We start from the raw sequence: 14,113 nt of genomic DNA, 5'->3' as shown, positions 1-14,113 counted from the left end.
CCGCCGAACGCCTTCTCCAAGTCTCCATAGCACAAACGCGTGCTCACCGACACACACACTCCGCACTCTGAAAACCCAAGGCAGAAAATGGGTGGGGGTTTCAGGGTAGGGGGGGGGGGATTAAGGAGGAAGAAAAATTCCACAGTCCTTTCAAATTTTCTTTGAGGTGGGGGGGAAACAGGACCCCTTTCCTTTTCTTGGCTGTTTCTATTTTTGTTGGTGGTCAGTCAGTCCACCCTCTCTCTCTGTGTGTCGCGTCGTGTCCACTTGATTTCTGTAGCGCTCGGCAGGGTTGAAAAGGCTACGCGACACACACTGCGGTCATTAGCTTATTTCTCCTCTTAACTAGCTCTGCGCTCCAGCACAGCAGCACGCAAACACAGCTCGCCAGCAGCGGCACACACACACACACACACACACACACACAGCAGCTGCAGCCTGCCTCCCGCGCACTTCCCAATAATCCGTCAATTTCTTCCAAGGGTGGGTGGGGGTTTGTAGCAGGGTTGAGAGAGGTAGGGGGGAGGGGAGAGTAGATTCAGCAGCAATATCAGCACAGCAAAAAGAGGCTAAAGCGCCATCTCTCTCGGTCTCTTTCTCGCTCCTGTTTTCAATCCCTGTATTTTTTTCACCGCGCGGCAGAATAGGAGAGTGAAGCAAGAGAGAGCCGAGCGGGGCACAGGATGTTACAGCAGCGGCGAAGAGGAAAACAGATCCGCTGTAGCAGCAGATGAGCGAGTCCGGGGATGTGTATCTCTCTCCCCCTCTCCCCCTCTCCCCTCTCCCGTTCTTCTCAGCCCCTGCAGTGTCCTGAGGTAGTGGCCAAGCTCAAAGCACTCAGTCCTTTGTGTGTGCCAGTGCGAAGCCTCTCAACCATGTTAGCTTCCACTGTCCTCTCTTTCTCTCTCTGGCTCCCTGGTTTAGAGGAGAATAAAGTGCTGCCCAGGTGAACTGGAGAAAACGGCAGCGTGTCCCCACGGCAACACAATTTTAAGCCCTGCAGCCCCGGTGTTAATCCTGCTGCTCAGGTTATTCCGGCACGTTTTTCTGGTGCCAGTGTGGTGCAAGGCTGCTCTTTCTCTCGTTTACTCACTCGCTCTTTCATTCGCTTGTTCACTCTGTTGCTCTCTCCCTTTCTCTTTTGTCCTTGAGTGGGGAACGTGAATGTACTGCTGACGCATCCCGCTCGGAGCAGTGCATTGGTTTGATGCAGTGTTTTTGTGCATTAACTAATCCACTCTCTCCCTCTTTCTTTCTCTCTCTCCCTATTTCTTGCTCTCTCTCGCTCCTCCTCTCCCCTCTCCCTGTTCCTCTCCCCTCTCCCTCTTCTCCCCAGTCACACTCAAGCCTTTGCTCTTGCTCTCCTCGTTTGCCGGTCTATTCATCTTTTTTCTCTCTCGCGCTCCCTCTCTCGCTCTCTCTCTCTCTCTCTCTCTCTCTCTCTCCGTCCTCCTGTCAGAAGGTCAATGTAGGGTGAGTGGATCCTGCCTGACGTGTGTGTGCGCGTGCACACGTGCGCTCTGGGCCCTGGGACATTTTGAGGACTGGATGGCGGGAGATGGTCTACTGTTGAGAGGGACAGAGATAAGTGAATGAGAGATGGAGAGGGACAGAGAGAAGAAGTGAAAGAGGGAGGAAGAGAAGTGAAAGGGGGAGGGAGAGAAGTGAAAGGGGGAGGGAGAGAAGTGAAAGGGGGAGGGAGAGAAGGGAAAGGGGGAGGGAGAGAAGGGAAAGGGGGAGGGAGAGAAGGGAAAGAGGGAGGGAGAGAAGGGAAAGGGGGAGGGAGAGAAGGGAAAGAGGGAGGGAGAGAAGAAGGGAAAGAGGGAGGGAGAGAAGAAGGGAAAGAGGGAGGGAAAGAAGGGAAAGAGGGAGGGAGAGAAGGGGGAGAGGGAGGGAGAGAAGGGAAAGAGGGAGGGAGAGAAGGGAAAGAGGGAGGGAGGGAGAAAAAGAGGGACGGAGAGAAGGGAAAGAGGGAGGAAGAGAGAGGGACGGAGAGAAGAAGGGAAAGAGGGAGGGAGAGAAGTGAAAGAGGGAGTGATAAAGAGGGACGGAGAGAAGGGAAAGAGGGAGGGAGAAAGAGGGACGGAGAGAAGAAGTGAGAGGGAGGGATAGAGAGGGACAGAAGTGAGAGGGAGTGAGAGATAAAGAGAGAGGGACAGAAATGAGCAGGAGGGAGAGATCGAGAGGGACAGAGAGAAGTGAGGGGGACAGAAATAAGTGAAAGAGAGGGGAGAGATAAAGAGAGAGGGACAGAGAGAAAAGTCGCTCTGATTTCGATAAACACCTCTTTTTGATAAATGATTTTACTCTTCATCTACTGTCTCTCGCTCGCCCTCTCGCACGCCCTCTCTTTCCCTTTCTCTCTCACTCCTCCATTCCCCAGGAACAGGGAAGAATATCTGACTCCTTCCTTTCCCCACTATTCTCTCTCCCTTCAACTCCCTCTCTCGCTCCCACCTCTTCCTCTCCCCTCAAAGTGATGTGAGCGAATGGTGATTAGTCATACAACGACACAGTTACACATGGAGCAAAACAAACATACAGTCAATAATACAGTATAAACAAGTCTATATACGATGTGAGCAAATGAGGTGAGATAAGGGAGGTAAAGGCAAAAAAAGGCCATGGTGGGAGAGAGAGCCTGTCGCCTGCCCTGGATTGACTCACTGAAACAGTTCCCCCTAATGCCACATTGACTTGGCCCAAAATGCAGCTCTGCTCTGATAGGCTCTAGTTCTGCCCCCCCCCCCCCGTAAATAATGTTGATATATCTTTGGTTGTGCTAAAGCACTGCCCAAGCAGTGCTGGTGGTCATATGACGTTACGGTGATCCATAATGGCAGAAGGGAGCCTGGTTAAGTTGTGACGGCTTCCATGAGGGGATCTGATGAATTTAACGTTGAAAGACTTAACTGCCTGACCACCACCATGCCACCCTCTCATGCCCGCTAGCCCTAACGTGCCTGCTGCTTCCTCGAATGCCCTGGACCGCGTGGCTTGTGGGCACGAGGCGACCCACTTTTTGGCACGGTGGGTCTGCCAGTCAGTTAGCAATTCAAGGGTAGACGTTGTGTGTGTGTTTGTGGAGTGCGTGGTGCAGAACCCAGGCCTTGGGGCTACAGCCAGCGAGTCTGGGATGTTACCAGTCGCATGTAGGTCAGCTGTGTGTTTGTGTGAGATAGGAGATGAGGGAGCGAGACCAATGAGTATATGTCCTGCCGTATATCCCTAATGCTAATCTGATTATATACTGTACACAGTAGCAGGATGATAGATCTAATGAATATTATGTCATTGCACAGCCCTTGCCAGAAATTAGGATTTGTGTCCATTCTGTTTAGTTTGACAGTGTAGGCTAAAGAGCAGGGGTGGGCAACATTCGAGCCCATTCAATCCTGCCTTGGGGAGATTTGAGTAAAAAATATACAACATTTTTTAGGAAATGTATTATTTTGGGTTAAGGTCCAGGTCACCCTTGAATGTCTAAAACTATATGGAAAATATTTTAAAATTCTAATCACTGCCCCTTTTTCTGGCCGGCAAATTGCTTTTGGCGAAGTAATCACTCCGAATGCAACTTTCTATCGTTGGATTCTATCTTGTAACCTTTGGAATCAGAGGCAGATGCCTACTCCCATCTGTCTTCCCGAACGCCCCCCAAAACCCAACTTGAAGGTTACAGCGCTCACTGCTGCCCCTAGTGGCTGGTTTCCACGTCATCTCCCGGCTTCCTCAGACATGGATGGACGTGGGATACTGACTGTGAGCCTGAAAGGCGTGTGTGCTTGGGGAAAAACGTCTCTGCTTGTGTGTGTGTCTTCTGAGTTTGTATGTGCTCATTTCTTTTTGCATTAGCTGTGTGTGTCCATAGTGTTTGTGTGTGTCCTTCACCTCTACAGTATCTAGGGAGACCACAGTCCTCGCTCTCATCAGTTCTGCTCAGCCTCATCCCCAGTTAACTGGGTTTAACCATTTCTCCAGTCCACTGCCCAGCCCTCCGCTGGGAACTTTGTCCCCTCTCTCTCTCTCTCTCTCTCTCTCCAATCCTCTGCTAGTTTTAGTATTATTTTTCAGAGGGAACACACACTGACTGACCTTGGGGAAGAGGACAGGGGTCGGACACTTCTTTTCCCATTTTTCATTTCAATTTCCAGGAATTAATTCTGGGAGAGATTACACTCACAAAGACCGCCGCCACCCCAGCGAGAGAGTTTAAACCGTGTGTGAGGGATTTTACCATTAATCATTATTCTCATTACACACTTTACACACACCATACACACGCGCCAGTGTGACAGCTGGCAGTTGTCCAGCATACAATGGAATCACTCACTCACTCACACACACACACCTGTACACTCACCCAGACATATGCTACATTGCAACTAGATTAAATATTCTAGATTAGACTTCTGTTATCCACCTGGGTTGGGTTCAATGTGAGTTTTATTTTATCACGTTAAGCTGTCAGTTAAATGACATTAGGTGAATTTAACCCACCATAGATAATATCAGCTCAACCTGTTTGGCCCCTTGTCTGTCTCTTGTCTCTCTCACACTCCTTAAGTGTATTAGTGCGTGGTCTAATATTTGCCCAGATGGTGTGGGAGTGTGTGACGTGGTACATGTGTGACATGCTATTGGGGGCTTAAGGGTTCAGTCTAAGTGAATCCACACTTCAACCCCCCCCTCTTTGTGCCTCTCTCCCTCTCTCACCCTGTTGATCTCTGTCCTCCTCAGTGTTCTCAACCTCTTTCTCCCCTCTTCATCCTCATCTCTTTCTCTCTCAATCTTCCCTCTCTCTCCTTTCGTCCCCCTCTCTCTCCTTTCGTCCCCCTCTCTCTCCTTTCGTCCCCCTCTCTCCTTTCGTCCCCCTCTCTCTCCTTTCGTCCCCCTCTCTCTCCTTTCGTCCCCCTCTCTCTCCTTTCGTCCCCCTCTCTCTCCTTTCGTCCCCCTCTCTCTCCTTTCGTCCCCCTCTCTCTCCTTTCGTCCCCCTCTCTCTCCCCTTTCGTCCCCCTCTCTCCTCCTTTCGTCCCCCTCCTTTCCTCCCCCTCTCTCTCCCCTTTCGTCCCCCTCTCTCCCTTTCGTCCCCCCCTCTCTCCTTTCCCCCCCCTCCTTTCCTCCCCCTCTCTCCTTTCCTCCCCCTCTCTCCTTTCGTCCCCCCCTCTCCTTTCCCCCCTCTCTCCTTTCCTCCCCTCTCTCTCCTTTCGGTCCCCCTCTCTCTCCTTTCGGTCCCCCCTCTCTCTCCTTTCGGTCCCCCTCTCTCTCTCCTTTTGTCCCCCTCTCTCTCTCCTTTCGTCCCCCTCTCTCTCTCCTTTCGTCCCCCTCTCTCTCTCCTTTCGTTCTCTCCTTTTGTCCCCCTAGCAGCTCTCATAATAGCCATTGTTTATAGACTAATGACCTTCATTATGTTTGGGGCCAGTTTGTAGCCCTGCCAGAGCTAGTGGATTAGCTAGCCTCATGTCAGCTGGATGTGAAAGAAAGCAGGCTTAAAGTAGCCAACCCAGTGATCATCATCATCATCGCCTGTTAAAAGCCTTCTAAATAGCCTAGCAGACAAATATTTAATAAAAAGACTATTGAAGTCGCCCAAATTCAATTTTGGGATTTGAGAATCATCATATCTTTTTTGATATGGCTTATTGCACATCTGAGGCATAGCGTTTGTGGTCGTGAGATTTGAAGGTCAATTGTGTGTAGTTTAGCCTAACAATGTTTGGATTTAGTAATTTTGTGTTTTTTTGTGTGACCTTTTGGATATTTAGTGGTGTAAATAGCCAAAGTGTTTGTTAATGTTAATGTTCTGGGGCACACACACACACACTGTCACATTTAGGAACGCATCCAACCAGTGCTCTTCCCTGACATCCGGTACCAAGGGGGTGGGGCCAACCCCCTGTTGCTCCCCCATTCTACCATATGCAAATTCCTCCGTCGTCTATCCCGGCAACGTCATTGGTCGAGGAGGCTCCATTAAGATTCCGGAAGCGTTGTGGCGTGCGCATTATCCCTCACTGTGTCACCTTGCCAACCGCCTGACGGGCTAGCGGGCTGTAAATAGAGAGGGCTCCATTCTCAGCTCCCTGGGTAAAGACATGTTAATGCCCAACCATGAGAGGCCTTAAATCTCCCTGACTTTTAGCTGCTTGGGAGCAGAGGGTGGGTGGTGCGGGGTTACTCTGGGTACTCTGCCCAACTCTCTCAATCTCCCTGTTCTCCCAATCCTCAAGTCCTTTTCAGGGGCTGGTGAAAATTAAACTTGCCTGTCTGTCTCTGTCTCTCTCTCTGAGTTTGCTGGCTAGCTGAGCGCATTCTCCATTGCAGCACAACCGTGCTAAAGAAAGTCTCTAAGAGTTAGTCTAATATTCTGTCCAAACTGTTTTATGGTCAGTCTCTGCCTAGCGAACTCTTTGAACGTGACCACTGAAATACATGCTATGTCAACATTTTAATGCGGATGGTTTTGCCACACACCCAGTTGTGACATTGTGTTAACACCTTTGTACCTTGCCTCACTGTCATGAGATGCTAGCTTCTGTCTCCAAAATGGCATCTCTACTTACCTCCAGTTTACCACCGTCTTCGGCAGGGTAAGCGTGGAAACTCCATCAGAAACCATGTGGGAGGATTAGGAGGGGAGGGGAGGCAGGTTAGATCGGGACAGAAGGGAGCAGCTTTCATCCCCAAAAATCCGTCACAGATATATGCCAGACTATCAACAATGGTCAGACTGAGTTCAATGCCCACAGCCTGTCTCTCTGTGTGTGTGTTCCTGTCTGTCACAAATCCCTTCCGCAGGAAGATACAGAACCTTTCACAGATATTACCTCTGGAAAGAGTTTCAGCCAGTGAGGAAGGTAGCTGAACCCAGTAAAGCCAGCGACCATGGGGTTTTGGTCAAAAGTAGTGTACTATATAGGGAATAGGGTGCCATTTGGCGCTTTAATGTATTTAATGTATTTGGGGCGGCAGTGTAGCCTAGTGGTTAGAGCGTTGGACTAGTAACCGGAAGGTTGCGAGTTCAAACCCCCGAGCTGACAAGGTACAAGTCTGTCGTTCTGCCCCTGAACAGGCAGTTAACCCACTGTTCCCAGGCCGTCATTGAAAATAAGAATTTGTTCTTAACTGACTTGCCTGGTTAAATAAAGGTAAAATTAAAAAAATTCCTGCTCAGTGTAGCCCTTAGACACTGGGAGCTTGTCGGGCAGATTGAAGCCCCTGCTACCATTCAAATGAACAATCTGTTCCCAGGCTACTAGGCTGGAGATGAGTCAAAAGGGCTGCGGGGGAACAATGTGATAAGATGCTGTAATGCAGGCTAATGCAGAGAGGTGTGAGCATGCGCAGTCAGGCACTGTTAGCTGGTATATCGCAAAGGTGATGAGGGAAATCACCTGCTTCTACATTTTTTTATTTTTTGGGGGGGGAGGGGTGGTTGATAGATTTGTTGGGAGTTTCTGTTCAGGGAAAAAGGTGTGTGCTGTAGGTGGGAAATGTTTTAATAAGTGTGTGTGCACGTACAGTGGGGCAAAAAAGTATTTAGTCAGCCACCAATTGTGCAAGTTCTCCCACTTAAAAAGATGAGAGGCCTGTAATATTCATCATAGCTACACTTCAACTACAGACAAAATGAGAAAAAAAATATCCAGAAAATCACATTGTAGGATTTTTAATTAATTTATTTGCAAATTATGGTGGACAATAAGTATTTGGTCACCTACAAACAAGAAGGATTTCAGGCTCTCACAGACCTGTAACTTCTTCTTTAAGAGGCTCCTCTGTTCTCCACTCGTTACCTGTATTAATGGCACCTGTTTGAACTTGTTATCAGTATAAAAGACACCTGTCCATAACCTCAAACAGTCATACTCCAAACTCCACTATGGCCAAGACCAAAGAGCTGTCAAAGGACACCAGAAACAAAATTGTAGACATGCATCAGGCTGGGAACACTGAATCTGCAATAGGTAAGCAGCTTGGTTTGAAGAAATCAACTGTGGGAGCAATTATTAGGAAATGGAAGACATACAAGACCACTGATAATCTCCCTCAATCTGGGGCTCCACGCTAGATCTCACCCTGTGGGGTCAAAATGATCACAAGAACGGTGAGCAAAAATCCCAGAACCACACAGAGGGACCTAGTGAATGACCTGCAAAGAGCTGGGACCAAAGTAACAAAGCCTACCATCAGTAACACACTACGCCGCCAGGGACTCAAATCCTGCAGTGCCAGACGTGTCCCCCTGCTTAAGCCAGTACATGTCCAGGCCCGTCTGAAGTTTGCTAGAGAGCATTTGGATGATCCAGAAGAAGATTGGGAGAATGTCATATGGTCAGATGAAACAAACATATAACTTTTTGGTAAAAACTCAACTTGTCGTGTTTGGAAGACAAAGAATGCTGAGTTGCATCCAAAGAACACCATACCTACTGTGAAGCATGGGGGTGGAAACATCATGCCTTGGGGCTGTTTTTCTGCAAAGGGACCTGGACGACTGATCCGTGTAAAGGAAAGAATGAATGGGGCCATGTATTGTGAGATTTTGAGTGAAAACCTTCCATCAGCAAGGGCATTGAAGATGAAACTTGGCTGGGTCTTTCAGCATGACAATGATCCCAAACACACCGCCCGTGCAACGAAGGAGTGGCTTCGTAAGAAGCATTTCAAGGTCATGGAGTGGCCTAGCCAGTCTCCAGATCTCAACCCCATAGAAAATCTTTGGAGGGAGTTGAAAGTCCGTGTTGCCCAGCAACAGCCCCAAAACATCACTGCTCGAGAGGAGATCTGCACGGAGGAATGGGCCAAAATACCAGCAACAGTGTGTGAAAACCTTGTGAAGACTTACAGAAAACGTTTGACCTCTGTCATTGCCAACAAAGGGTATATAACAAAGTATTGAGAAACTTTTGTTATTGACCAAATACTTATTTTCCACCATAATTTGCAAATAAATTCATTAAAAATCTGAGAATGGGATTTTTCTCATTTTGTCTGTCATAGTTGAAGTGTACCTATGCTGAAAATTACAGGCCTCATCTTTTTAAGTGGGTGAACTTGCACAATTGGTTGCTGACTAAATACTTTTTTGCCCCACTGTATGTGGTTGTTGTGTGTGTGTGTGTGTGTGTGTGTGTGTATTTATTGGTACTTCTCCTAATTCTGATTCTGACACTCCCACCCCCACTCCTGCATGGACTATCTGAACCAGTCTCCTCGTACAAACCTACTGCAGTCAGTTTCTCTAAAATTGCATCTCCATTCCTCTCATCCCCAGTTAAAACCTGAGGATTTGTCCAAACAAGCTAAGTGGGTCTAATCTGGTGCGTACGCCTGTCATACAGACATGTTACTCCAAGAGTCCTCCACAGAACACTCAACCAGCCAAGCAGCTTTGCAGCACCGGTAATAAAAGAAACAGCAATGGAGAGGGAGAAGGCGAGTCAATCGGCAAAGGAGTGTAATATGACGTCCAAAAGAGAGGGGGAGAAAGACAGAAAAGAGGAATAAATCCCCTTAAACCAGGGGCCTGTGACCTTTCTTAAAGGTGTTTTCTGTTGCAAGGCAATTAGTGATTTCCCCAGAGGTGGGGCTGACCGGACTCGGCCAGGCAGGCTGCTCAGGAGCTCTAGTGAAAGGAAAAAAGCAATGGCTAGCACTTTCTAAGTTGAAGTCAATAACAGGTTTGGCCATTCTATCAGGGCCTCTCTCTCTGTGTTGAGAGCTCAGGGATGGAGAAATGGGCGTTGATTGAGTTCTAAAAAATACTCCTTCCTTCCAACAATTGCTTGTGAAAAAGCGAGGGAGCATGCGCTGAGGAAAAAGTAGACACGAAAGAGACTGTTGATGGATGGCCTGGCAGAGATGTATTACTGCAAAGATGTACTACTACTGCAACAAGGGGGAAATGGAGAGCTGGAGGAAACAAGTGTGAATGGGAAAGGGCCTGGAGATCAGAGACCTTGGGAGTCCCTGCAGACTGTTTCACTGGGCTTGAGAGATTGAGACGCACGCACAGATAGGTCTAATGCACATAGATTTAGCCCCAAAACTCCTATTCTCCAAATCCCTTCTCATATGTTAGCATTTTTACCAGGGCTTACAGGGATTAAAGTGGGCACGGCTGGCCGGCTTGTGTCGGGAACGGAGAGATCCAGAAAGATGAGTGTAGAGGAGAGGACACACTGTTTGTGGCGGTAGATGGGCTGCTCTCTGTGTGTGTGTGTGTGTGTGTGTGTGTGTAAAATCCTCCATTGCCTGACAGACACAGTAACTATACTAGTCATATCAGCACAGTTTGGCCCACAGTATGCTGTTAGTATGTTGGAAAGCATCGCTTACAATTGTCTTGAACATTCCCTCAGTTATATTTAGCAAAATTTGAAAGATGGCCAAATTGAATTTGTATAGCCTACAGTTGAGTTTCTGCATTTTCCTTTGTCAGCTAACCTAGCATTGGCCTACATGTTAAGTCAAAGTAGAATCGCAATTCAACGGCTCAGACACAAGAGGCATGTGGCAGGGTCTACAGTCAATCACGGACTACAGGAAGAAATCCAGCCCAGTCACGGACCAGGATGTCTTGCTCCCAGGCAGACTAAATAACTTTTTTGCCCGCTTTGAGGACAATACAGTGCCACTGACACTGCCTGCAACGGAAACATGCGGTCTCTCCTTCACTGCAGCCGAGGTGAGTAAAACATTTAAACGTGTTAACCCTCGCAAGGCTGCAGGCCCAGACGGCATCCCCAGCCGCGCCCTCAGAGCATGCGCAGACCAGCTGGCTGGTGTGTTTACGGACATATTCAATCAATCCCTATACCAGTCTGCTGTTCCCACATGCTTCAAGAGGGCCACCATTGTTCCTGTTCCCAAGAAAGCTAAGGTAACTGAGCTAAACGACTACCGCCCTGTAGCACTCACTTCCGTCATCATGAAGTGCTTTGAGAGACTAGTCAAGGACCATATCACCTCTACCCTACCTGACACCCTAGACCCACTCCAATTTGCTTACCGCCCAAATAGGTCCACAGACGACGCAATCTCAACCACACTGCACACTGCCCTAACCCATCTGGACAAGAGGAATACCTATGTGAGAATGCTGTTCATCGACTACAGCTCGGCATTCAACACCATAGTACCCTCCAAGCTCGTCATCAAGCTCGAGACCCTGGGTCTCGACCCCGCCCTGTGCAACTGGGTACTGGACTTCCTGACGGGCCGCCCCGGGTGGTGAGGGTAGGTAACAACATCTCCTCCCCGCTGATCCTCAACACTGGGGCCCCACAAGGGTGCGTTCTGAGCCCTCTCCTGTACTCCCTGTTCACCCACGACTGTGTGGCCACGCACGCCTCCAACTCAATCATCAAGTTTGCGGACGACACAACAGTGGTAGGCTTGATTACCAACAACGACGAGACGGCCTACAGGGAGGAGGTGAGGGCCCTCGGAGTGTGGTGTCAGGAAAATAACCTCACACTCAACCTCAACAAAACTAAGGAGATGATTGTGGACTTCAGGAAACAGCAGAGGGAACACCCCCTATCCACATTGATGGAACAGTAGTGGAGAGAGTAGCAAGTTTTAAGTTCCTCGGCATACACATCACAGACAAACTGAATTGGTCCACTCACACAGACAGCATCGTGAAGAAGGCGCAGCAGCGCCTCTTCAACCTCAGGAGGCTGAAGAAATTCGGCTTGTCACCAAAAGCACTCACAAACTTCTACAGATGCACAATCGAGAGCATCCTGGCGGGCTGTATCACCGCCTGGTACGGCAACTGCTCCGCCCTCAACCGTAAGGCTCTCCAGAGGGTAGTGAGGTCTGCACAACGCATCACCGGGGGCAAACTACCTGCCCTCCAGGACACCTACACCACCCGATGTTACAGGAAGTCCATAAAGATCATCAAGGACATCAACCACCCGAGCCACTGCCTGTTCACACCGCTATCATCCAGAAGGCGAGGTTAGTACAGGTGCATCAAAGCTGGGACCGAGAGACTGAAAAACAGCTTCTATCTCAAGGCCATCAGACTGTTAAACAGCCACCACTAACATTGAGTGGCTGCTGCCAACACACTGACACTTTAATAATGGGAATTGATGGGAAATAATGTAAATATATCACTAGCCACTTTAAACAATGCTACCTTATATAATGTTACTTACCCTACATTATGAATCTCATATGCATACGTATATACTGTACTCTATATCATCGACTGCATCCTTATGTAATACATGTATCACTAGCCACTTTAACTATGCCACTTTGTTTACATACTCATCTCATATGTATATACTGTACTCGATACCATATACTGTATCTTGCCTATGCTGCTCTGTACCATCACTCATTCATATATCCTTATGTACATATTCTTTATCCCCTTACACTGTGTATAAGACAGTAGTTTAGGAATTTTTAGTTAGATTACTTGTTGGTTATTACTGCATTGTTGGAACTAGAAGCACTATCATTTCGCTACACTCGCATTAACATCTGCTAACCATGTGTATGTGACAAATAAAATTTGATTTGATTTAATTCCCATTTATTTTCCATGAACCTAGACCTGGATGGGTTCTATGCTACAGTGCCTTCAGAAGGTATTCATACCCCTCCACTTCATCCACATTTTGTTGTTACAGCCTGAATTCAAAATGTATTAAATATGTTTTTAAAATTCTAACCCATCTACACACAAACCCCATAATTACAAAGTGAAAACATGTTTTTAGAAATATTTGCACATTTATTGAAAATGAAAAATGTCATATCTCATTTACATAAGTATTCACACCCACAAGTCAATACATGCTAGAATCACCTTTGGCACCGATTACAACTGAGTTTTTCTGAATCTCTAAGAGCTTTGACCAACTGTACATATTTGCACTTTATAATAACAAAAACATTGATTTAAGCTCTGTCAAGTTTGTTGTTGATCATTGATAGACAGCGATTTTCAAGTCTTGCCATAGATTTTCAAGCTGATATGTCAAAACTGTAACTAGGCCACTTCGGAACATTCAATGTTATCTTGGTAAGCAACTCCAGTGTATATTTGGCCTCGTGTTTTAGGCCTTTGGCCTTGTGTTTTGGGCCTTTGGCCTTGTGTTTTGAAATATTTGCATTCTTTACAGGCTTCCTTCTTTTCACTCTGTCAATCATGTTTATACTGTGGAGTAACTACATTGTTGTTGATCCATCCTCAGTTTTTCCTATCACATTCATTAAACTCAAACTGTTTTAAAGTAACCATTGGCCTCATGTTAAAATACTTGAGCGTTTTCCTTTCTCTCTGGCAACTGAGTTAAGAAGGACGGCTGTATCTTTAGTGACTGGGTGTATTGATACACCATCCAAAGTGTAATTAATAATTTCAGCAAGCTCAAAGGGATATTCAATGTCTGTTTTTTTTTTTTACCCATCTGCAAATAGGTGCCCTTCTTTGCATGGCATTGAAAAACCTCCCTGGTCTTTGTGGTTGAATCTGTGTTTGAAATTCACTGTTCGACTGAGGGACCTTTATAGATAATTGTATGTGTGGGGTACAGAGCTGAGGTAGTCATTAAAAGACCATGTTAAACACTATTATTGCACACAGAGACCATGCAACTTATTTGACTTGTTAAGCACATTTTTACTCCTGAACCTTCTTAGGCCATAACAAAGGGGTTGAATACTGACCGACTCAAGACATTTTAAGCTTTTAATTTTTAATCACAAAGTAAAATAATAATCTAAAAATATAAGTCCACGTTTACATTATGGGATATTATGTGTAGTAGGCCAGTAACACACCATTTCAATTTAATCCATTTTAGATTCAGGCTGTAACGCAACAAAATGTGGAAAAAGTCAATGGATGTGAATTGTTTCTGAAGGCACTGTATACAGTGGAATGACAAGGTCAATGGACTTCTAGGAGAGAGAGGCCTACTTTACATTAACCACCAGTTCCTCAAACTATAGTGTACATCTAATGCCCTAACCATCAGTTACACACCTAAAGGCCAACTTATGATGTGTGTGTGTGTGTGTGGTGCGTGTGCATGTTTCCCAGAATGTGCTTGATCCATGTCTGACGCATGGCCCCAAT

The 14,113-nt window shown here is 47.0% G+C and overlaps 1 protein-coding gene across 1 annotated transcript in view; it reads left to right on the top strand.

Annotated features, from left to right (window-relative positions):
* Positions 1 to 14,113, top strand: part of LOC135515092 (staphylococcal nuclease domain-containing protein 1-like) — a 335,980-nt gene that overhangs the window by 136,011 nt on the left and 185,856 nt on the right. The window lies entirely within an intron of this gene.

The sequence above is a fragment of the Oncorhynchus masou genome, chromosome 26 (assembly GCF_036934945.1).
Source record: "Oncorhynchus masou masou isolate Uvic2021 chromosome 26, UVic_Omas_1.1, whole genome shotgun sequence".
NCBI classification, from domain to species: domain Eukaryota; kingdom Metazoa; phylum Chordata; class Actinopteri; order Salmoniformes; family Salmonidae; genus Oncorhynchus; species Oncorhynchus masou.
This window is presented reverse-complemented; position numbering and strand designations above follow the sequence as displayed.